General features: G+C 42.5%; 1 protein-coding gene and 1 long non-coding RNA gene across 5 annotated transcripts in view; one reads left to right on the top strand and one right to left on the bottom strand.

Annotated features, from left to right (window-relative positions):
* Positions 1-5990, bottom strand: part of LOC145520629 (uncharacterized) — a 28982-nt gene extending 22992 nt beyond the window's left edge. The window contains exons 1-2 of the long non-coding RNA XR_014064648.1: positions 5346-5990; positions 1212-1330 (exon numbers count right to left, since the gene is read on the bottom strand). This is a non-coding gene — a long non-coding RNA (uncharacterized LOC145520629). The remainder of the gene's footprint in view (positions 1-1211; positions 1331-5345) is intronic.
* Positions 5991-6045: 55 nt separating this feature from the next.
* PGCKA1 (PDCD10 and GCKIII kinases associated 1) overlaps positions 6046-22293 on the top strand; it is an 80612-nt gene continuing 64364 nt past the window's right edge. For 2 of the 4 annotated variants that reach the window (XM_081526922.1, XM_081527068.1), the window contains exons 1-2: positions 6046-6148; positions 10274-10367. The gene's annotated coding sequence lies outside the window, so the exon portion shown is untranslated. The remainder of the gene's footprint in view (positions 6149-10273; positions 10368-22293) is intronic. The other 2 variants (XM_081526827.1, XM_081527004.1) reach the window with 1 other exon arrangement.

Raw genomic sequence — 22293 nt, 5'->3', positions numbered from 1 at the left:
AAGGCTCTTTACTGTCCTGTTTGTAAGCACTTTCTTACTTCTGTACACTATATGTATCCTTCTTTATCCATCATCCTTTCTGCCTGAGGATTCTCTGGAGTCTTTTATAGTCTTAGCTGTTTCAAAGCAGAAGCTATGAAATTGGTATTCAATGTTTTTTAAAAACTACTTCTCCTGTTTAAAAGAAAATATTACATCCCAGTAGGGGAACATGATTTTTTTTCATTCCATTATCCCCCTCATGGCATGTCCTTGGATGACTTTCCAATGGTGATCAGTAGTGGTGGTTTGGTTTTAAAGGGACCATGGTGTCTTGAGAAGGCCGAAAAATGAACAAGGAACTGGCTTTCAGCCAGCTCTGCCTTGAACTCATCTATAGACAGATCTTTAATGTCCCAAATGCAAGAATAAAAGTAGTCATAGCTCCTCTACTGCCCTCACAGAGATGTGGGGGAGAAATGTGAGAAAAAAGGAGAGCTACATCCTAATTGTTAATGCTAATGGCAGAAACAAGTGATCTAACCCACAGGGAATCCAATATAGCTGTATTTCACTTTGGAAAGCAGTTTGACACATAAGCATACAGAGATGAGGTTCAGCTATGAAACACCCCGGTGAAAGATTTTTTTCCAGTATGTTCCTCCTGGTCTAGCTACCAACCAGGGAGGTGGTAGCCCAGAAAAGTTTCAGCCCACATACAGATTACCTGGAGTTGATTGTATGAGTCAATGCTTTTTTTATTTTTTTTTTAGCTCTTTGGAAGTAACATATTCTTATTCCTGTCATTATCAGTTGGACCTCCATGCTACACCTTTCTAAGAATTAAATGCCTAGATGGATTCAATGTAGTGTGAATGTTCTATGTAACAGCTAATAGAGTTTTAACAAGTGACTTGAATGATTTTTCCTAACTTGTTTGCAACTGATAGCTCATATTGAATGTTTTTATGTAAACTTTGTATTGTTGGGAAGAATTACCCAATCAGAGATTTATATTTTCATAAATGTTACATTTAGTTAAATTTTGTTACAGAGTTGTTACACTAGAAAATTATTGCAGTCTTCAAAAAAGGTATAGTCTTGTGTATGTATTGTTTGTATGAATAAAGGATAAACTACTTAGATTTGCATGGTGTTTGTTTTTATCCCCCAATTTTGGCAGGTGCAGTTCAATATCTTCAATAATAATAATAATAATTGTTCATGCTTACTGAGTGCTTACTGTACATGAGACACTTTTTGGAGCTTTGCATGTTCTAAGCCATGTAGTCTTCACAACAGCCATATGAAGTAGGCACTGGAAACATTCCAAAGGTACAGATGAAGAAACCTAAAAACAGAAGTCCAGAGGGAATCGCTGAACAGGATTTCAATACATCATCGATTTCTTTTTGTTAGCTTCTCACAGCACATGAAAATAAAGCAGTGAGTATCTAGCAGACACTTACTGACAATAACCTAGAAGAATATTCTGTAATTTTCAGATTAGAGACCAGACTAGGCTCTGAAGTTTACCGGAGGTCTTTGCAAACTCCCAGAATTTTCAGGTATAACCATAACCACAATAGTTGAGGCATTCATTCAGCAAATATTCACCTGGGTATGCATTTTTCCAGGACGACAAAGTTGAGTAAAATTTTTTATACCTTCTTTGATTTCAGTCTGAATAGGAAAATAGGAAGCAAGTACTACTTGTAGTACATGAAGTTCAGTTCTCAGAGAAAATGTAGAGATGTGGATCATTATTATTTGCATAAGACCATTTACTATACATGAAGTTCGTTGTTTATATAAATATCTTCCCTCCTAGGAGCAAGAACACAACAAACACTGTACTTGCTATGTCCAAGATATGTTATGCCTAGGATGATTTAAAAATTAGTCATGCACACCTCTGCCCTCAAGAATCCTATAATCTAAGGGAGGTGCAATTAAATTACATGTAAGACAGACTATGATTTAAAAAAAATAATAAGTTAAACGTGAAAGCCAGGTGCTAAGGATACACTGCAGAGGAACAAATAAATCCAACTGGGAATCAAAAAGGATGGCCAAGAGGAGGCGACAGAGAGCAGGGGCTTGAAGGATAAGCAGCACTTAGCTGTCAGAATGTCAGAACGACACTTCAGGTGGAGGAAGCTGCCTGAGCAAAATCAGGGAGAGCCAAAGTATCTCCAAAGTACTTAGATGACTTTAAATGCTACATGGGGATTTTAAACTTTATTTGGTAACCAGTGCGTGCTAAGTTACTTCAGTTGTGTCTGACTTTTTGAGACCCTATGGACTGTAGCCCACCAGGCTCCTCTGTCCATGGGATTCTCCAGGCAAGAATATTGGAGTGGATCGCCATGTCCTCCTCCAGGGGATCTTCCCCAATCAGGAATCAAACCTGTGTCTCCTGTGGCTCCTGCATTGCAGGTGGATTCTTTATCACTGAGCTACTGGGGAAGCCCATGATAACCTATAGGGAATCATTAAAAAGTTTTTGAGAAGGGGAATAGTCTGGTTGAAATGGTATTTTAGAATGCCTAGGGCAATACTATGTCAGCTGGATTAGTGATGAAACAGACCATAAGCTGAGAGACCAGTAAAGAGACTGTTGCAAAGGTCTGATATAGAAAGCATAAGAACTTGATCTTAGGGCAGTGGCAGTGAACTTGCTAAGAGGAGTGACTTCAGGACATCACTGATAGAGAAACCAGTGATAGAGGTTGGTGAAGAAAAAGAAGGAAAATTCTAATTCCAGTTCCACCCAAAACTGAGTGAAGAGTAGAGTTACAAATGTAAAATGAATAGGTTAGGAGATGAAAATGAGGGAAATAATAAAGTTGGACCAAGAGAGTTTAAAGGTTAAGACATCCATGCAGGCAATTGGAAATGTACTATCCATCCAATGGAGAAAACTGAGCTAAAAATACACAATCTAACCAGTAATCTCTTTCTCAAAAGCCTAAAATGCCTAGTATGGCACTTGCTTGATTATAATGAAAGCCAATACTATGCTATGCTAAGTCACTTCAGTCATGTTAGATTCTTTTTGACCCCATGGACTATAGCCCTCCAGGCTCTTCTGTCCATGGGATTTCCCAGACAAGAATACTGGAGAGGTTGCCATTTCCTTCTCCAAGGGCTCTTCCCAACCCAGGGATCGAACCCACATCTCCTGCATTGCCGGAGTCTCCTTCATTGCAGGCAGATTCTTTGCCACTGAGCCACCAGTGTTAGTCACTCAGCCATGTTGGACACTGTTTTCGACCCCAAGGACTGGAGCCCTTCAGGTTCTTCTGTCCATGAAATTCTCCAGGCAAGAATACTGGCGTGGGTTGCCATTCCCTTCTCCAAAGCCAATACTGCTGCTGCTGCTAAGTCGCTTCAGTGGTGTCCGACTCTGTGCAACCCCATAGACGGCAGCCCACCAGGCTCCCCTGTCCCTGGGATTCTCCAGGCAAGAACACTGGAGTGGGTTGCCATTTCCTTCTCCAATGCATGAAGTGAAAAGTAAAAGAGAAGTCTCAGTCATGTCTGACTCTTTGCGACCCCTTGGACTGTAGCCTACCAGGCTCCTCAGTCCATGGGATTCTCCAGGCAAGAATACTGGAGTGGGTTGCCATTTCCTTCTCCAGGGGATCTTCCCGACCCAGGGATCAAACCCAGGTCTTCTGCATTGGAGGCAGATGCTTTAACCTCTGAGCTACCAGGGAAGCCAAGGGGGAAGGAGAGGATAGGACAAATTGAGAAAGTAGTACTGACATATATACACTAGCATGTGTAAAATAGATTAAGTAGTGGGAAGCTGCTATGTAACACAGGGAACCCAGCCTGGTGCTCTGTGACAACCCAGAGGGGTGGGATGGGAGGGGGGAGGAAGGCTCAAGAGGGGAGGAAATATATGGATAATAATGACTGAGCCACCATAACACTGTAAAGCAATTATCCTCCAATAAAAAATATATATATCCACTCAAATTATTGGGTTGGCCAAAAAGTTTGTTTAGGTTCTGCAAGCTGTTACAGGAAACCCGAATGAACTTTTTGACCAACCCAATAGCTTTCCTAGCTTCCATGACTTATCATCAGAGAACAATTTATATGCCAATGAAAACATAAACACATCTTAAAAACTAAGTGAATCATGGTGTTTCAATCCCATATGCATGAAGAAACCATAGGTTTTTCTTCTGTACTTTTTTAGGAGGGGCCCCTCTGAGCTCCATTTGGCATTCCACGTGATCTGCATTAACTACAGATTACACATTGTACAGACACATCAGAGGGTTTGGGTCAGTGTATCAACATGACAGGCTGGTAACTTGAGGTTAACACCACTACCTGTGGTTTATAGAATCCCAGCCTTTAATAGATGAGGGTAACCTAGCCAGCAGCTTGAGCAGACTCAGGGCAGTGGTGCCTCATTTGTTAAAACTCATATTTTTTCACCCTCCCTGACCCCATTATTTCTGTGTCCATATGTCTAGGATAGAGCCCAAGAATCTGCAGTTTTACTAAATTCCCCCAGATGATGCCGATTCTGCTAGTCTGGGAAACATACTTTAAAACCCAAGATAAACACCCAAGTCTTTTTGGTCAAAATAGCCAACTAAAACTTACCATTATCCTGTGAACATGTTTAAAGCATGGGTTAGAAATTGGATAAGATGGTTCTTTACGGGGACAAAGGGTTTTATCAGAAAGTAATGTAAAACAGCCTGCACGTGTGCTAAGTCCCTTCAGTCGTGTCTGACTTTTTGCGACCCCATGGACTGTAGCTTGCCAGGCTCCTCTGTCCATGAGATTCTCCAGGAAAGAAAACTGGAGTGGGTTGCCATTTCCTCCTCCATTCCTGGATTGGGAACTTCCCAATCCAGGGATGGAACCAAAGTCTCCTATGTCTCCTGCCATTGGCAAGCAGGCTCTTCACCACTAGCGCCACCTGGGAAGCCCAAAACAGCATGTAACATCCCTAATAATCTATCATTTTAAAGCATGCAGCCGCTACATAAGTGGAACGATTCAAAAAAGGAGTTTTCTCCATAAAGTGTGACAAACGTTGTCATGTAAATAGCGCTGGAGTCAGTGGAGTGGGCAAATTACATCTTTAAAAGGTATTCTAAAAAAAACAAACAACAACAACAACAACAAAGGTATTCTGCCCTGTTGCTTCTCCAGCATACAGTTTCATGCTGACGCTCTCCGAATGAACGAATGAAGGGGAAAGAGAGAAAAGGACAAGCTAGGTGGCGCCCTTGCTTAACATATTTCCCTGTTAAGGCCAACACCAACGCACTTTGGAGCACAGGTGAGAAGAATCTCCAACACTTGAGCAATTTTAGAGTAAATCAACCCACCTTAAGTGTATGGATGGCCAGAAGCTCAGGTGTGGAGCTCAGGATGGTAGACGGAGTGTGGCAGCCGAGGTTCCAACACCCCAGGAACAGAGAGGGAAGATTGGGGACGAGGGGAGCATGACTTCGTTGAACTCCCACCGCGATCTCCAGGGTCTCGGCGAGGCTAAGCAACTTCCCCGGGAATTCTCATCCTGGTAGCGTCTGCGCTCTTTCCCAGAATATTTATCCCTTAAAGGCAGGCGACAGTGCGTACGCCAGGTGTAAGCGGCTCTTGCCAGAACGGGGGAGGAAACAAAACCACAAGTTCACGGGAAGAAGGTGGGATACGTCAGTTTGCCAGGGAGTGCACTTATGTATCTCCCCACTTAGGTCCCGCATCTTAGGAAGCTCCCCTCTCCCCGCAGCATGACGGTAAAGTAGGCACCAAAAAGTTTCCCCGAGCGAGAGGGCAGCTAGCATGTAGCCTGAGTGTCGACGATCAGAAGCCGAGCTCCGGGATTGTCTGCTTGGGTGCGCCCCGCAGGCCAGCCTGGGTTCCGGGGCGGGGGTGTGGGGTGTCGGCAGTCGGGCTCAGGGAGCCCTCTGGAGCGGCGTGGGCAGAGCAGGTAAAGGGTTACGCCGACCCCGGAGGCTCGCCCGCCGGCCAGGCCACGTGACGCGCCTGCCCAATGACGGCGCCGGGGCGGCCGCTGCGAGCGCCGCGGGTCCGGGCGGCACTGAGCCGCCGGCGTTTCCCAGCGCGGCCGCCCGAGGCCGGCGAAGCCATGGGCGCCAGGACCCCGCCGCCTCCGCCGCAGCCCCAGGTAGGGACCGTCTCCCGCCCCGCGCTCCCTGCCCCGCCACGGGCAGCACCGGAGCTTGACTTCCGCGGAGCTCGGCTTTGTGGCTTAATTGCCCCCACTTCTCTCGCCGGGCATTTTTACTTCTTTATTTCCTTTTGCCATGAGGAAGAAAGTGGGGGCGGTGGGAGTGAGGCAATTCTCAGTTTGATTGCTTTGGAAAGGTCAGGTCATTCAAGAAAAGGATCTGAAAGAGAAGCAAAATGCAGAATGGGGTGAGGTGGGGAGACTTTTACTAACTCCCCCAAACTGAAGACCAAGACAGCTTACAAAGCTTGGCATCTAATTGGTGTGCGAAACACTTTTGTGTTTAAATCTCTAATTAATGAACTTTCAAGAGTGCCTGAGAACTTGGATTGGAAAAACTGCCAAAGATTTCCCACTATTTCTAAGAACTCCCTCCTTCCCCCATTTTTAAGCATCTGAGTGTTTTTTTAAGGAAAACGGAAATGGACGGTGACCGCCGCTGTTTCTTTGAAATGTCCTTGAGTCCCAGGATTTTGCTCCTTCAGGGGTGCTGGCGTCCTGGGTGGCGATGAGTAGGAGTGGAAGAGAGGGGGGCAGTGCTAGGAAGCAACGCGTGTTGAAGGCGGGTCCCAGGTGCAAGCGGTTAAATGGTTACACATGGTTTGCTGAATATTTGATAATTAGGCAAATATCTCCCAGGTCAGTTACTTGGGTCTCAGTGACCTTGGCAGTCCAGATGAGGTGAGATTTTCACAAACCACTACTGAACGAATTTTCCAATGACATAAGACAAAAATCTTTTTTTTCCCCTCAAGCACTGCAATTAACCTTAAAAACAAAACAAAAACTCCCTTTAGTAATTTAGTACATTTCATTTTCCATTGTGGTATAGATGTTTGCCCAGTGAATTTGGAGGAAGTCAGTGTTCCATGAGGTGGTTCAAATTATTGAAGAATAGGATGCTTATTTTCTTTCTGTCAATATCGGAATTATTGATTGCACTTCTCACCATGGTGTGTGTATGTTCCTGGGTGGTTGTAAACAAGCTATTTAAGAAATGTTTGAGAGTTGAATGAGAAAGAAGTGGAAAGTTGTCGCTTCTTTTAAAGACAGATTCTGTTATTTGCCAGTTATTCCCCCACTGAATCCTCAAGTTCACACTGTTTTAAGGAGACGTGTTCAAGTCTTCTAAGGCTAAGCACTCAGGTCTCTGGGACATCCTAACAGTCATGAGGCAGATCACTGAAACAATTACAAGGCTCTGAAGGTCAGGTAGAGTTCTGGGGTAGTTCCAATTTCGCTAAAGTGTGAAGAGTTAGTTATAGGAAACTGCCTTGTTCACAGAGGTGAAATGGAGCAGACACTGACAGAGGCGGGGTTCTGCTTCTTTTTCTTCTTGGCTCACTCTGCCCATCATGATCTTGTTCTCTGATTCAGCAAGTATGCAATAAGCACCTATCTCATGGCATCTGACCCTAGGGTCTGATCCTCAAATGTTCTGAAGATGTAGATGTGTAATGACATCTACAGATTAAGTTGGCCAGTCTTAGCTAGATTCTAAAGAGCTTTTACATATCTGGAATTTAAAACAAAACAGTAGCTTGCATGTCAACTAAATATGTTCATTAGCCTAGGAATGGAATAGTCCCTCCCACTTCCCACCTAGTCCCTGTCTGAACCTGGAAACAACCTGGCTAAACTCTGGCCTGAATCCAGCATCTGCCCAAGGGCAGAGCAGGGGCTACCCTACTTGCTCCAGGAACTACTCTGCCCTTGGTGCCCTGGGAGCCCATTGACTGTGCTTCCAGGAATGGATTTCAATTTCCAAATAGCTAAACACCAATTCTTGGTAGCTGACTTTCCTCCACCTAGACTCTCAGATTCCCCTAGTTCTACATTTTTTTTTAATAACTTCAGAATCTTGAACTCTTTTCAGCTCTTCGGAAAAGAGTACCTAGCTACTGCCCTTTTTTTCCCTCTCTTTTTCTTTTTGGGGGTATTATATTGATTACTGCGCTTCCCAGGTGGCGCTAGTGGTAAAGAACCCACCTGCCAATACAGGAGACATAGGAGACACGGGTTTGATCCCTGGGTTGGGAAGATCCCCTGGAGAAGAACATGACAGCCTACTCCAGTGTTCTTGCCTGGAGAATTCCATGGACAGAGGAGCCTGGCGGGCTACAGTCCATGGGATAGCAAAGAGTTGGACATGACTGAAGCGACTTAGAACATATGTACAGCATGCATTTTGATTATTGGTGCCAGACAGACTTACTGGGTATCTAGAAAAGAGGAATTAATCGATTCATCCTCTGGCAGACCTGAGCTGTCACCCATCTGCCAGTCAGACGGGTCACCCTGTTACAGTCTCATAGTCTGGTTATCACCTGAATGCTATTTAAGAAAATAAAATGAAATCTTCTATCTACTCTCACCTTTCTAAGTCTGAGAAAATCATGGTCCCACAGAGATTGGAATCTTCAAAAGGAACACATATCACCAAAATGACCCTACCCTAAAGTATGCTTGCAACACACCCATCAGGTGAATGTGTATCCTCAAGCAAAGACTTAAATACCTCAAATACTGACTCAGTGTTATCAAGCATCTTTGAAAAGACTCTTCTGAGCTGCAGTGAACAGTATTAACATAAGGCAAAGGGTATCATGTCTCAAATTTTCCCATGGGCAGTAAAACTGCATGTACAAGCGGCTCTCAAAAATTGAATGAAATCCCAAGCTGGTCTTGGAGACAGCATATTTGTAGACACTTAACCAGGTGCTAGGAATACAGTCCTTGCCTTCAGGGGTCTTACAGTCTTCAGAGAAGCCATTAGAGGATTTTAAGCAGAGCAGATCTGTATTTGAGAAAGTTCACTTCCACTGCAGTGAGAAGAAAGAAATGGGGAAGATACAAACAAGGTGGGTGCTGAGAAAAATCCCACCAGAGGAGAGGGTGAATTGATTCAAAAGATACTTGGGCAAAGGTATTTAAGATATTAACTCAAAGAAAATATCAGGTGACCCAAGTCTCTGAAGTTAGTTTACATGTCATTTCAAAATACATGTGTTCCAGGTACATAAGCAGAAGCCACTTCCCATTGCAATGTTGTCCCGACTAAATCGAGCTACCCTGGGACCCCACCTAGTTCGTTTCTATCACAAAAGAAAGTTTTTGATACAGAGTGAGCCGATTTTTTTTTTTCACACTTCAACAACCTTGTGCTTCTTTATGCAGACTTAACTATACATATAGGAACTTCCCTGGTGGCTCAGTGGTAGAGAATTTTGCCTGCTAATGCAGAAGACATGGGTTTGATCCCTGGTTTAGTAAGATCCGCTGGAGAAGGAAATGGCAACACACTCCAGTGTTCCTGCCTGTGAAATCCCTTGGACAGAGGAACCTGGTGGGCTGTATACAGTTCATGGTATTGCAAAGAATCAGATACAACGTAGTGACTAAAGAACTATCTGAAGGCAAAATTAAGATAAACGGTTGCTCTCATATTGTACACACATTTCCTGATTTAGCTTAATTCCTCCTAGGAATAAAAATACCCTGACTTTTGACTATGTAACATAATGGAAGGGGGCAGAACAGTCTTTTTTTTTTTTCCTTCTAAGTTGGCCACATTATGGCCTGCCGTATATCACAGGGAAGACTGTATTATATTTGCTAAGGGCAGTGTTAGAGCATGTACTATGTTAGAGGTATGTTAGAGGCACTGAATGCCTGTGAGAAAAGAAAAACCACCCTAGTCACTGCCGCATGTATAACTCTTTAATACAACATGTATTTGGATGTATACAGTAAACTGTATAGCAGTTTACTTGTTAATTCCAGAGTCAATCTCCGAAAAAGAATACTGCAGTGAGTTGCTATTTCCTTCTCCAGGGGATATTCCCAACCCAGGGACTGAACCGAACCCCGGTCTCCTGCATTGCAGGCAGATTCTTTACCATCTGAGCCACCAGGAAAAGTGAAAGTGAAAGTCGCTCGGTCGTGTCCAACTCTTTGCAACCCCACGGACTATACAGTCCATGGGATTCTCCAGGCCAGAATACTGGAGTGGGTAGCCTTTTCCTTCTCCAGGTGATTGAACCCAGGTCTCTCGCATTGCAGGCAGATTCTTTACCAGCTGAGCCACAAGGGAAGCCCCGGGGAAGCCGAGTCAATCGCTACATGAGAGAATTTTAAAACTTTTAAAATTTTGGTGGTAAGTCTTTCTCCCCCCATTTGATAACTGATTTTGTATCTTGGGTCATTTATATGCAATAAATGCAGATTAGATTTGTACTTTATAGCTATAAAATAGTATCCTCCTTGTCTGGTGATCACACTGCACAACTCAGTCCTCCAAAATATTTATTGCAACCTAGAAATTAGTAAAAGAAGTCCATGTGCACCTGCAAAGAGTTAAGAGCCACTTACTTTGATTCTCTCTAGAACTTACATGGCATTATTCATCTTTTGATTCCTAATGAGCTTGCCTATCTGGGTTCCTGGTCCACAGCAAGGAGGGCCACCTTCTAGATCCGGAGCATGACTATTAGAATAAGTGTGAAACTCAGTCACAACCAACTGTTGAACAGTGACGGACATACAGGAAGGGTTATCTGTGATTAAATCCTGAAGTCTACAAGAAAGAAAAGTTGGGTTCGGAACTATCTGTTAGCAAGGAAATAAGTGTCACATTTTGTAAAAATGGATCCTCAGTCCTTTTTAGAGCTAAACAAAAAATTAAAAGTCATGTGGTCTAACCACCTTACCTTACAGATAAGGAAACTGAGGCTCAAATCAGTTAAATGATATTTCCAAGGTCATACGGCTGCCAACTGGAAAAGCTACTGGAACCAGAATCTATGAACCCTAGTTTCCAACTCAGCCATCTTCCTAAATACTGACCCAGAAATAGAAATTTTAGCAGTATGGAAAATTAATTTTTGTGACATTGTGTCTTTTTTCTGCCAAATATTGTTGTTGTTTAGTCTCTAAGTTGTGTCTGACTCTTTTTCATGACCCCATGGACTGTAGCCGCACCAGGATCCTCCGTCCATGGGATTTCCCAGGCAAGAATACTGGAGTGGGTTGCCATTTCCTTCTCCAGGAGACCTTCCTGACCCAGGAATGAAACTCACATCTCCTGCATTAGCAGGTGGATTCTTTACCACTGAGCCACCAGGGAAGCCCCCAAATATTGTAATAGCCACTATTTATGGAGAAATTACTTATATATACAGTATCAGTTATATATTGCTGCATAACAGACACCCCAAAACATAATGGCTTAAAACAACCACCATTCATTTAGTTTATGACTTTGTGGATTAGCAGTCTGGACCTGGTGAATCTATTGGTCTTGTCCAGTCTCCTTTATGTGTCTGCGGTCACCAGGGTGGCTCTGCCTCTGGGTGTTCGCTGACTGCTGGCTGAGTCCTTTGGGGCAGCTGGGCCTCCTGCTTCCTGTCACATGACAGTCTGCCCTGCGCTAGGTGACATGTTGGCTCAGCATGGATGAGAGCAGGAGCATGGGAGCAAGGTTCCTTGAGGCCTAGGCTGAAGTAGACACAAATTCCTTCTCCTCCAATTTACTTCATGAAGAAATAGACTCTTTACCTTTTGATGGGAGGAACTGCAGAGTCATTAGAGAATGACGTGGATTCAGGGAGGGGTAGAGTGTTGTGGCCATTTTTGCAGTCTGCTGCATTGGCCGAGCACTTTATGTAACTTCCCTAACTCTCACAACAACACAGGAGGTAAAGACAGAATTTTACAGGTGAGGTAATTGAAACCCAGACGTGTTAGTTCACATTCAGCAGGGGATGCAGCTGGTGAGTGATAGAATCAGCACTGGAACTTCGATGTGCCACTCCCCACTCTGCTACAGGGGAGGATGGTATTAAGTTTCATAAGCTCAAAGTTTGTAAGAACAAAACTTAACTTTAAGAATTCCTTTTTCTTGATTTATGTGCTTAAAGAAATAAAGTCAGGTAAGATCCAGAGTGGGCTTCCCTGGTGGCTCAGATGGTAAAGAATCTGCCTGCAATAGAGGAGACCTGGGTTCGATCCCAGGGTTGGGAAGATCCCCTGTAGGAGGGCATAGCAACCCACTTTAGTATTCTTGCCTGGAGAATCTCCATGAACAGAGGAGCCTGGCGGGCTACAGTCCAGGGGGTCGAAAAGAGTCGGACACAACTGAGCAACTAAGCACAACACACAAGATCCAGAGTAAAGAGGAATAAACTGGATTATCAGAGAAGCATGGTAAGGAACAAGATGATAAGCTTAGGGGAGCCAAGTGAAAGAGATTTTAAAAGACTAATATCTATTTATAGTCAAAAGATCCTTCTATCACGTCCATAAAATGGGTAATATTCCCCCTATACAGATGGAGATATTTGCCTGATAAAGATTGCATTCAAATCCATGTCTGTATGTCTCCAAGAACATACATGTCTGTATGTCTCCCCCGTTTTTTTCCCGCTGAGTCAATAAGTTTGCTCCTCAAAGTGGGGTCCATGGGCCAGCAGCATTGGCTGGGAGGTGGTTAGAATTGCAGAGTCTTGCCCCCAACCTGAGATCTGTTGAATCAGAATCTACATTTTAACAAGATGTTCAGATGATTCATAAATACGGTAAAATCTGAGAAGCACTGCACTAAAAGGACTATGGGAGAGTGATTTGTAATAAGATGGGGTGGTGGAAGGACATTCTAGGCAGAGAGAACAGCAAGAGCGAAAGGCCCTGAGGCTGTCGTCTGGACAGGGGAAGGAATTCCTAGACTAGAAGAGGGGAATGTTTTTGGAGTAGAGGGAAACAGGATGAGACGGATGGAATCTCTGTGGCTCCTGAGGAATTCTGCTTTTTAGGAAGGCTGATCTGGCAGCACTGAGGACGGCCCAGAGAGCCTGGCAGTAGTGAACCCAGATGGGAGGGTGCTGAGGGGAGGGCTCAGACTGAGGCAGGGATGGGGAAATAGAAGAACCGTCCAACCTGAGGGGCCTTTCAAAGCTCATCCCATGACACTTGTTGCCAAGTTGGATTCTAAGGAAAGAAAGAGAGGGAGGAAGTGAAGATGGTTCTAGACTGCCAGGTTCTGAATTGTGCATCCCAAACTTTAGGTTGGGGTGTTACCTTTGCATTCTTTAAAAGATACTTTTTGGTGGTAACAATGGTTTCAGGTTTTTTGTTTGTTTTCAGGCAACTTTCCCCATTCCTTTGAATTGTAGCAGTTTTTAAACTTTTACTAAGAGTCAATTCAAATGTTAAAGTTCCAAACAGCATGCCATGTAAATTTCATATGTATGTGTATATATATATATATCATATATATATATATAATGAGATAAAATTTTTGGCAGGCAATTAGTTATAATGAAGCAGTTCTTTATATAGTTCTTGAGTTTATTAGACCTTCCCAACTGCCCTGTGACATTTGTATAGGTAGAATTATTAGGTTGGTGCAAAAGTAATCGCGGTTTTGCATTGTTGAACTTTGTTGTTTGATATTGGTGAATTCTTAAATAAATGTGGTTATGTTATACATCATTTTAATGCACATTTCTTCTCTAATTATTTGTGGTTTGTTTTTTTTTTTTGCTGATTACTGATTATTTGCTGTTTATGTTTATTTTAGACGAGGGAAATGATGTTAGATAAAAAGCAAATTCAAGCGATTTTCTTATTTGGGTTCAGAATGGGTTGCAAAAAGCAGCAAAGACAACTCATAATATCAACAATGCATTGGGCCCAGAAATTGCTAATGAACGTAGAGTGCAGTGGTGGTTCAAGAGGTTTTGCAAAGGAGACGAGAGCCTTGAAGATGAGGAGTGCAGTGGCCAGCCATTGGAAGTTGACATGACCAATTGAGAGGATCATCGAAACTGATCCTCTTACAACTACACAAGAAGCTGCCGAAGAACTCAGTGTTTACCATTCTACAATCATTCAGCATTCAAAGCAAATTGGAAAGGTGAAAAAGCTCAATATGGGTGCCTCGTGAGTTGACCAAAAATTTTAAAAATCGTCATTTTGAAGTATTGTCTTCTTCTATTCTATACAACAACAATGAACCATTTCTCCATCGAATTGTGGTATGTGATGAAAAGTGGATTTTATTCATCAGCCAGTAATGACCAGCTCGGTGGTTGGACCAAGAAGAAGCTCCAAAACACTTCTCAAAGCTAACTTACACCAAAAAAAGATCATGATCGCTGTTTGATGCCCTGCTGTCCATCTGATCCACTATAGCTTTCTGAGTCCCAGAGAAGCCATTACATCTGAGAAGTATGCTCAGCAGATCGATGAGATCCGCAACACTTGCAGCCGGCATTGATCAACAGAAAGGGCCCAGTTCTTCTTCAGGACAACCCCCGACCACATGTCACACAACCAGCGCTTCAAAAGTTGAACAAATTGGGCTATGAAGTTTTGCCTCATCTGCCATATTCACCTGACCTCTCATCAATGAACTACTACTTTTTCAAGCGTCTCAACAACGTTTTTCAGGGAAAATGCTTCCTCAATCAGCAGGAGGCAGAAAATGCTTTCCAAGAGTTCATTAGACGAATAAACTTATTTCTCATTGGCAAAAATGTGTTGATAGTAGTGGTTCCTATTTTGAATAATAAAGGTGTGTTTGAGCCTAGTTATGATGATTTAAAATTCACTGTCTGAAACCACAATTACTTTTTCACCAACCTAAATATTATGCCACTTTCACAGAGAGATTTAGGGGTGACACCCAGCCAATGTTTGAACCCATTCTATTGATGCTAAGCCCAATCTTCTATCCACTGAAGTACTCTGCAGGTTTTATATTTGGTCTTTGGCAGAAATTATCCAAATTATCCAGTTTTAAGTTTGGGTTTACTTTTTCCTCCCATATACACTGCCAAACTCAGAGAGATGCTTGAAAGTTTATATTGATGATTCCAAGTAACTGTTTCATGGAAACTTGAAAATACCTCATAAAACCTGATTTCCTCCCTAGCCTGATTTTCTTATTTCATTGAATCCATATGGTAATTGCAATAACAACAAACCATGCTTTATATTTCAAATGATTTGAATTAAGATTTAGTTTGCTAAGTACAATTTCTGTGCATTCTCTTTTATACTTGATGGGACACTTTTTATGATCCTCACTGGGATTTGGTTTTGATGAAGGAAGCCAAGTATTCTAGGAACGGACATGATATAAGCTTCAGAGACTCACTGCAACCCAGGCCGAGGTCCAGCCCCAGAAGACCACTAATGGAAGCCTGATCCCCCAGCTCTGTAAAATGAGTTCAGTCTCTATTATTGATGCAGAGCTTGCTTTCTCCTTTCAAAGGTAAAGTGTGTTAGTCGCTCAGTCATGTCCGACTCTTTGTGACCCCATGATCTGTCCTTGGGATTCTCTAGGCAAGAATACTGGAGTGGGTTGCCATTCCCTTCCCCAGGGGATCTTCCCGACCCAGTGATCAATCTCGGGTCTCCTGCATTGGAGGCAGGTTCTTTACTGTCTGAGCTGCTAAAAGCCAAGTGTTTCGTGGTGCTGAAGCCCAGGTTGAAATGAAAAGTGTGGATCTGGGGAGAGAGCCTGAAAACAAAAGAGGGTGTGAAGAAGTCACAACAAACTGAGAGAGTTGGAGGGTTGTTTTTATAATTCCCTACCTGCAATCAAAGGTTTAATGGGGCAAAGGTAGTGTGACCTGGATCTAGTCAAAAAAAAATCAATAAAAAGTTAAAGCTAAAGTAGCTTCAGAGAAAAAAAATTACTGAAACTACAACCCTGGACAGGCAGTTGTCCTGTAAGAGCTAATTAGACAAAAAGCAGAACAAGTAAACCAAACAAATTTCCAGAATTCACTGCCCCAGCACCTTGAAGGGCTCCACTGACAGGTGTGACTGGGTGAGACTCAAAAACAGTCAGAATCATCCTCTTAGTCACAAATGACTGCATCATATGCATGTTTGATCCCATTAGATATCTTTACTGACTCTGTTTGCAGGTGCTTACTGTCTGTTTAGTTTATGGGAACCCTTAAAAGGAACTGTGTTAGGCTTCCCAGGTGGCTCGGTGGTAAAGAATCCACCTGCCATGCAGGAGACTCGGGTTTGATCCCTGGGTTGGAAAGATCCCCTGGAGAAGGAAATGGCTACCCACTCCAGTATTCTGGCCTGGGAAATCCCATGGACAGAGGAACCTGGTGGGCTATATATAGTCCATGGTGTCACAAAAGAGTCGGACATGACTTAACAACAACAACAAAAGAAACCAAGGTACTTTCTTCCATTCACTAAGCCAGTGGGTCACCTGTGCTTCCCAAGTGAGTCTCAAGGAAGAACGGGTCATGGCCCCCTTTGAGTCAGGCCTGGCTCTTCCAGAAGAGACAGGAATGAGGGCTAGACCCTCATCAGGTTTGCGTCCTAACTCTGCCTGGAACCTCCCTGAGTTTCAGTTTCCTTATCTGTAAAGCTACATTTGTCTGCATTTAGTAAATGCTTAATCAACCTGATTCTCAATCTCTGTGGCCCACAGTTTTCTCGAAAGTGAGATGAGAGGTTAGGACCAGAGCAGCGCCATGGAGTACAAGATGCAAGGAAGGGTCTGGGTAGGGCAGGTGTTCAAACAACGCACCTTTCCTCCCAGCTCACCTCATCTTTACCTTGGACAAAGGCCACACGAAATAACAGGAAATTTCTAACTGAAACTCATGGGATTTCCCCGGAATTTCTAACTAGATATGTAACTTTCCTTATCATAAAATGATCTGCTTAAATAGCTGTCCAGGGGTAGTTTTAAATCGTCCCCAAACTTCGGCATGTACAGAAGGTTGGGGTGACGTGTATTCCATGTTTGTATTAGTGGGAAGTAGGGAGAATGCCAAGGACTTGATGTGTGGAAACAAAGTAAAAATGGAGTTCTTTGAGAAAGCAGAACTTATTTGCATACTGAAATGATCCTGCTGTAGATGTTGAAAGGAAAGGAAACTATGAAATATGCAGAGTGAGTGAGGAAGAAGGTGGCTTTCTTCTGGTCCTCCTGTCCATGAAGGGTTTTCAACAGAATTAAGTTGGCATGGATAGTATTTAAAAGAGAGGGTCATTGCTTCACCTTTGTATTTTATATATCCTTCGCCCTTCACTTTGTGAGTTTGGTTGAATTTTTTTTTTTTTTTAAATACTGTTAAGTGTTTTCATTATGGAAGGCTCACTCCACTTAGTGAGCCTAGTTCCATAAAAACTTTAAAAAAAAATACTGATGCTGTGGGGCCTAAAATCTAAATGCTCTTTATTGAACAAATGTCCATAGAGACTGTGCCAGACAGCGGGAATACAAAGGTAATTAACAGGGGCCTGGAGGCAGTAGGTAGGGCTCAGTGCAGTTAGCATAAGGACACATCATCATCCATTCCGTTAGGGAATGCGGGGAGAGCTGCCCTGGGCTCTGTGAGGGTGGGGGCATGACCTGGCCTGAGAGGCCAGAATGGCTTCTCTGAGGAAAGCCTGTCCCGCCAAGCTGAAAAGGGTGAGAGGGAGCTGATCAGGCAAATTGGGTCCTCAGGTGCAAAGGCAGACTGTAGGCTCAGACATCCCCCAAGGTACGGTGTTCCAGAAGTCTCCTGAGCAGGAGGAAGACCAGGAGAGGTGGCAGAAGGTAGGTTGTGCAGGGTCTTTTAGGTTACATACTATAATCTGACCTCAATCAATCCGACCCTTATTTAAGATCTTATTTAGGATTTTTGGGGGTGGTTGTTGAAACATTCAATATTTAGAGGTGGCTGAGGGTACAAGTCTCCTTCCCCACAGCCTCACACCTGATCCCAAAGTAAATGTCAGGCTCAATCTAGCCTCACATTGCAATACTGACTTGTAAGCAGGAGTTGAAACAGTCATGCAGCCTGTTTGTAATTTGGGTGAAGTTCCCCTTTCTGTTCCTTTTATTTCTCCAATTAGATCTTTCATGGAAAGTTCATTAGAGGCAAATGGAACACTCCTCTAGGGACAGGGTTCAGCGAACCTAAGGGTTTAATTAAGCAGCAAGAACTAGACAAGGCAGTATTCACCAGCATGTCCTGGGAACTGCTGGGAAGGACAGATACTGAATCACTATCAGGTACCATTTGATGCAAGAGTCGGGATACCTCAACACTGTTTCTAGCCTGTCCACACATCCTGTACAACACTGACTTCACCAAGGAAAAATAACTTCTAACAGTTGTTTGCTAATTAGTCAAGTCCTTTGTGTTGATGGCAGATAAAGAAACTCATTGCTTGTAGAAACCACCTCTGAATTATAAGCATCTGATAACATCCTTACTAACCATCTCAGAAGTGTGTCCTCAGAAGTACTCGTCCTGACTGAGTAACTAGTTTACATCTACTCTACTCTACTTTACTATACTAATTTAATCTACATCCTAGGGTGCAGGTAAAATACATACAAATTCCAGACTATATGCTGACCTCAAAGTGCAGTATCGACAATAAAACCATTACAAGGCAGTGGTCTTTATCTTAGGAACAGAGAGAAGCTACTGAAGGTCGTAAACTGGGAAATAAGGTTTGCATCTCTGGTTGCAAGTTAGGAAGCTAGAAGGAAGACATGGGGCTAGAGGAGACTAGCCTCAAGTAAGGGGCTGTTGTGTGAGACATTGTTGAATCTCCACTTGAATGAAGTAGAGAGAATCCAGTGGAGAGAAGTGTGTGGGTTCCTGAGATATGAGGTGAAACCACCAGGACCTGGAGATGCATTGGAAATGGAAAGTGAGGAAGGAGGTGTCAAGACTGAATATTTGGACAGGGCATACAGAGAAATTTTGTTGCACTGTTGTTTATGATCACAAAGAACAGTGTATCTGTTGTCAATATATGCTGGTTAAATGAACTACAACTTGCAGATACAATGCAGTACTCTGTTGCTTAAAAAAAAAAAATGAGATGTATATGTGATGACATGGAAAGATGTCCAAGATATAATCTTAAATTTTTTAAAGTTTGTTAAAGAAACACATATTTAATGTTCCATTTTAATATAATTAGTAATGATTATATTTGGCACCTAACATGACAGTAGTAACAGTTATAAACTCATATAATATCCAGAAGAAAAAATTCCTAGCAGTGGTTATCTGTGAGGCAGAGATTACCAGACCCATTTGCAATCTCTCCACTGGATTTTTTGCAACTGAGAAACCAGATTTTGCAGAAAATGAGCAAACCACCCTAATTATCTCCTGAAAATTCTTGATCATTCTATCCCAACATGATTACTCGTTCTTTTGAACACGCAGTCCACAGTCATTCCAGAATGGAGGATCCAAAAAGAGCCTTAGACGTAATTTAGTTCACCATCTCCATTACACAGATGAGGAAACTAAGGCCCAGAGAGGTTAATGGCCTAGCTAATACATATAACCCTAAATTATTGAGAGGGCCAAAACTAGAACCCATGGATTGTGCTAACTCAGAGTCTGGAATTCTTTATACTGCAACAAAGTCTCCTCTAATGTTCACTGCATCTGGGAATACCTTGGCTTTAATTGAACTGTCCAGTGAATAAACCTGTTTCCTGCCACAAACAATGTGCTCAGAGAGTGTTTAGCTTCATGCTCAACAGAGTGTAAAACACTCATTTAAAGCAATGGTTGGACTAGTTAGACTTAAGATCCTAGGGGCAGGATTAAGATTAGGGCAAGAGAAAAACTCACACACTCAGCTGCACTCAACACAGAGAGCAAGCTCCTCCACCCCCTACCCCCACCCCTTCACACAGTAAGAATAAGTTGACAGCTCTCGGCTACACTGCCTAATTGGTTATGCTGGGGAAATGGATTTTGGATTTAAGTGATGGTCAACAGCACACCCATATCTTGAGCTTCCTAAAGGAAATGGCATGGCTCTTGAAGGACACTTGTATTTGTTGATGAAGTCAGTGATGATTTCTCGCAGCTGTCTTCAGATCACTTCACACAGTTCTCCTAGCTCCTCTTCATAGCGTGGGCTTTGGGGACTGTTTGTTATCTTAGAGAAAGGCAACCTGATTGTAGACTCAGAGCAGTGTCTCACGTGGTGGTGTTCCAGAGAACTGGACACTTGTGGATGGCAATCCACTGACAAAAATGACAATAGAGGTCTGCCTTGTCCTTAAACCAGGAGTTACCTAGGGGCAGTTAGGGAGTCATGTGCCCCCATCTGCCAAGGGCTGTTTGGCTTTCCTACCTTTGGTACCTGCTTCTTTTCTCCTTCTCCCCTGAAGCTACTCAGAATACTTCTGTTTGTAATGAACTTCCCTTGGCATCTGGTTTCATCACCCAGATGGGCCTCTACCTTCCAGATTCTTCTGCTCCCATTGTGCAAATTTGATGAGCTTGTTTCCAGTGTTCTATTAATTTATTTCAACTCAAAAATTTCCATATCTTAAACATTGCCATGTTTTAGGTTATCATGATGTATTTATTTTAGACTCTATGCACACACACACATTTATATAAAGTTTAGTTTTAAACTCTTTCACACCAATTTTTCTTTTATCTTGTGGCTATTCTTAAGTGGATTCACAGCGCTTTAAGTATTTAATGTATCCTTATAATGCATTTGTACATTTTATCTTAAAATTGGGGGAAAAAAGCAAAAATAGTTAAGTATCACAACCCTGTTGTTGTTCCTACATTGCTAAGCCATGTCCAACTCTTGGCCATCCCATGGACTGCAGCACGCCAGGCTCTTCTGTCCTCCGCTATCTCTTGGAGTTTGCTCAAATTCATGTGCATTGAATCAGTGATGCTATCTAACCATCTCATCTTCTGCCACCTCCTTCTCCTCTTGCCCTCAACCTTTCCCAGTATCAGGGTCTATTCCAAAAAGTCACCTCTTCACATCAGATGGCCATAGTATTGGAGCTTCAGCCTCAGCAACAGTCCTTCCAAACCATGATATACCTTTAAATTGTATTAAGCAAGCTAGTATTTTTATGTAATGAAACTAACGATAAATTTAAGGTACAAATAATTATTTCCCCTTGGTCATCTATATGTCTGCTTTTCAGTAAGCTCACATTTTGCTTTTCACAAGTGCAGAAATTGTGACTTCCCTGATGGTCCAGGACTTAATACTTCACCTTCCGATGCAGGGGGTGTGGTCAGGGAACTAAGATCCCACATGTCTCATGGCCAGAAAAGTAAAACATTAAACAGATGAAATGTTGTAACAAATTCAATAAAAGACTTTAAAAATAATCCACATCAAAAAAAATCTTTAAAAATGCAGAAATTTAGCTTCCTGAATACTGGGAATATGTGCAGAGGCTGAATGTATAGGCAAGGGGAGAATGTACAACCTTCCATAGACCTTCACTGCAAATAGCATAGGAAGGAACGTGAGTGAACTCAGATCTTAAACAGTCAGAAAATTCCAAGATGAAAGGACAGTTGAGCCTGGGAGGGATTATTAACAATACATAACCCAGCCCTGGACTCTGTGTGTGCCTTCAGAAATACCTAGGACAAGTTACCTTTCTCGTTGTTCAACTGTGAGCAGTCCGAGCCATCATCTATCTGACAGATAGTAATTTTGCTATGAGATATAGGTACCAAATCTTCAGTAAAATGCAGAACACTTTGTATGGACAACAGGATAGACTATTTGAAGTCAGATTTCCCTGAAAACTCAAGAATTCGTATATTCCTTAACTTCCCCAAATATTATGACTAACAGAGCATCTGTGTTCCCCATAACTTGCCCAAGTGACTGTGACAAAGCATTTTTATGCCAACACTGTGACACTGTGTATACCTAAACATTGAAACATTTTAATTATTAACCAGAATAATAGCCTCTTTTGGAAATTAAAAGTTCCATGAAAGAATTAGAACGTCTAGGTATAACCTAGACCAGGTAGATTCACTAATGTCTCTTAATATCCATAATCAACAAACATTTGAGTGCTCTCTATTTTTTCCTCGTTATAAAGTTTTGAAAGTAGAGAAATATAAGACAAAAATTAATTACCTCACAGTCAAAAGAGCAGAAATGTTTTCCTGCTAGCATTATTTATTTCTGATAAGAGTATAAAGGAAAACCAAAGGAGAAAAGGATGCTGTGTCTTTAAACTAGGACACATTTTATAATTGTCCTTGAAGTTTCTATTTTCATTT

The sequence above is a fragment of the Giraffa tippelskirchi genome, chromosome 1 (genome assembly GCF_054371585.1).
Source record: "Giraffa tippelskirchi isolate mGirTip1 chromosome 1, T2T-mGirTip1v1.2.pri, whole genome shotgun sequence".
Taxonomy (NCBI): Eukaryota; Metazoa; Chordata; class Mammalia; order Artiodactyla; family Giraffidae; genus Giraffa; species Giraffa tippelskirchi.
The sequence above is the reverse complement of the archived record's forward strand: the minus strand, read 5'-3'. Positions and strand labels throughout refer to the sequence as shown.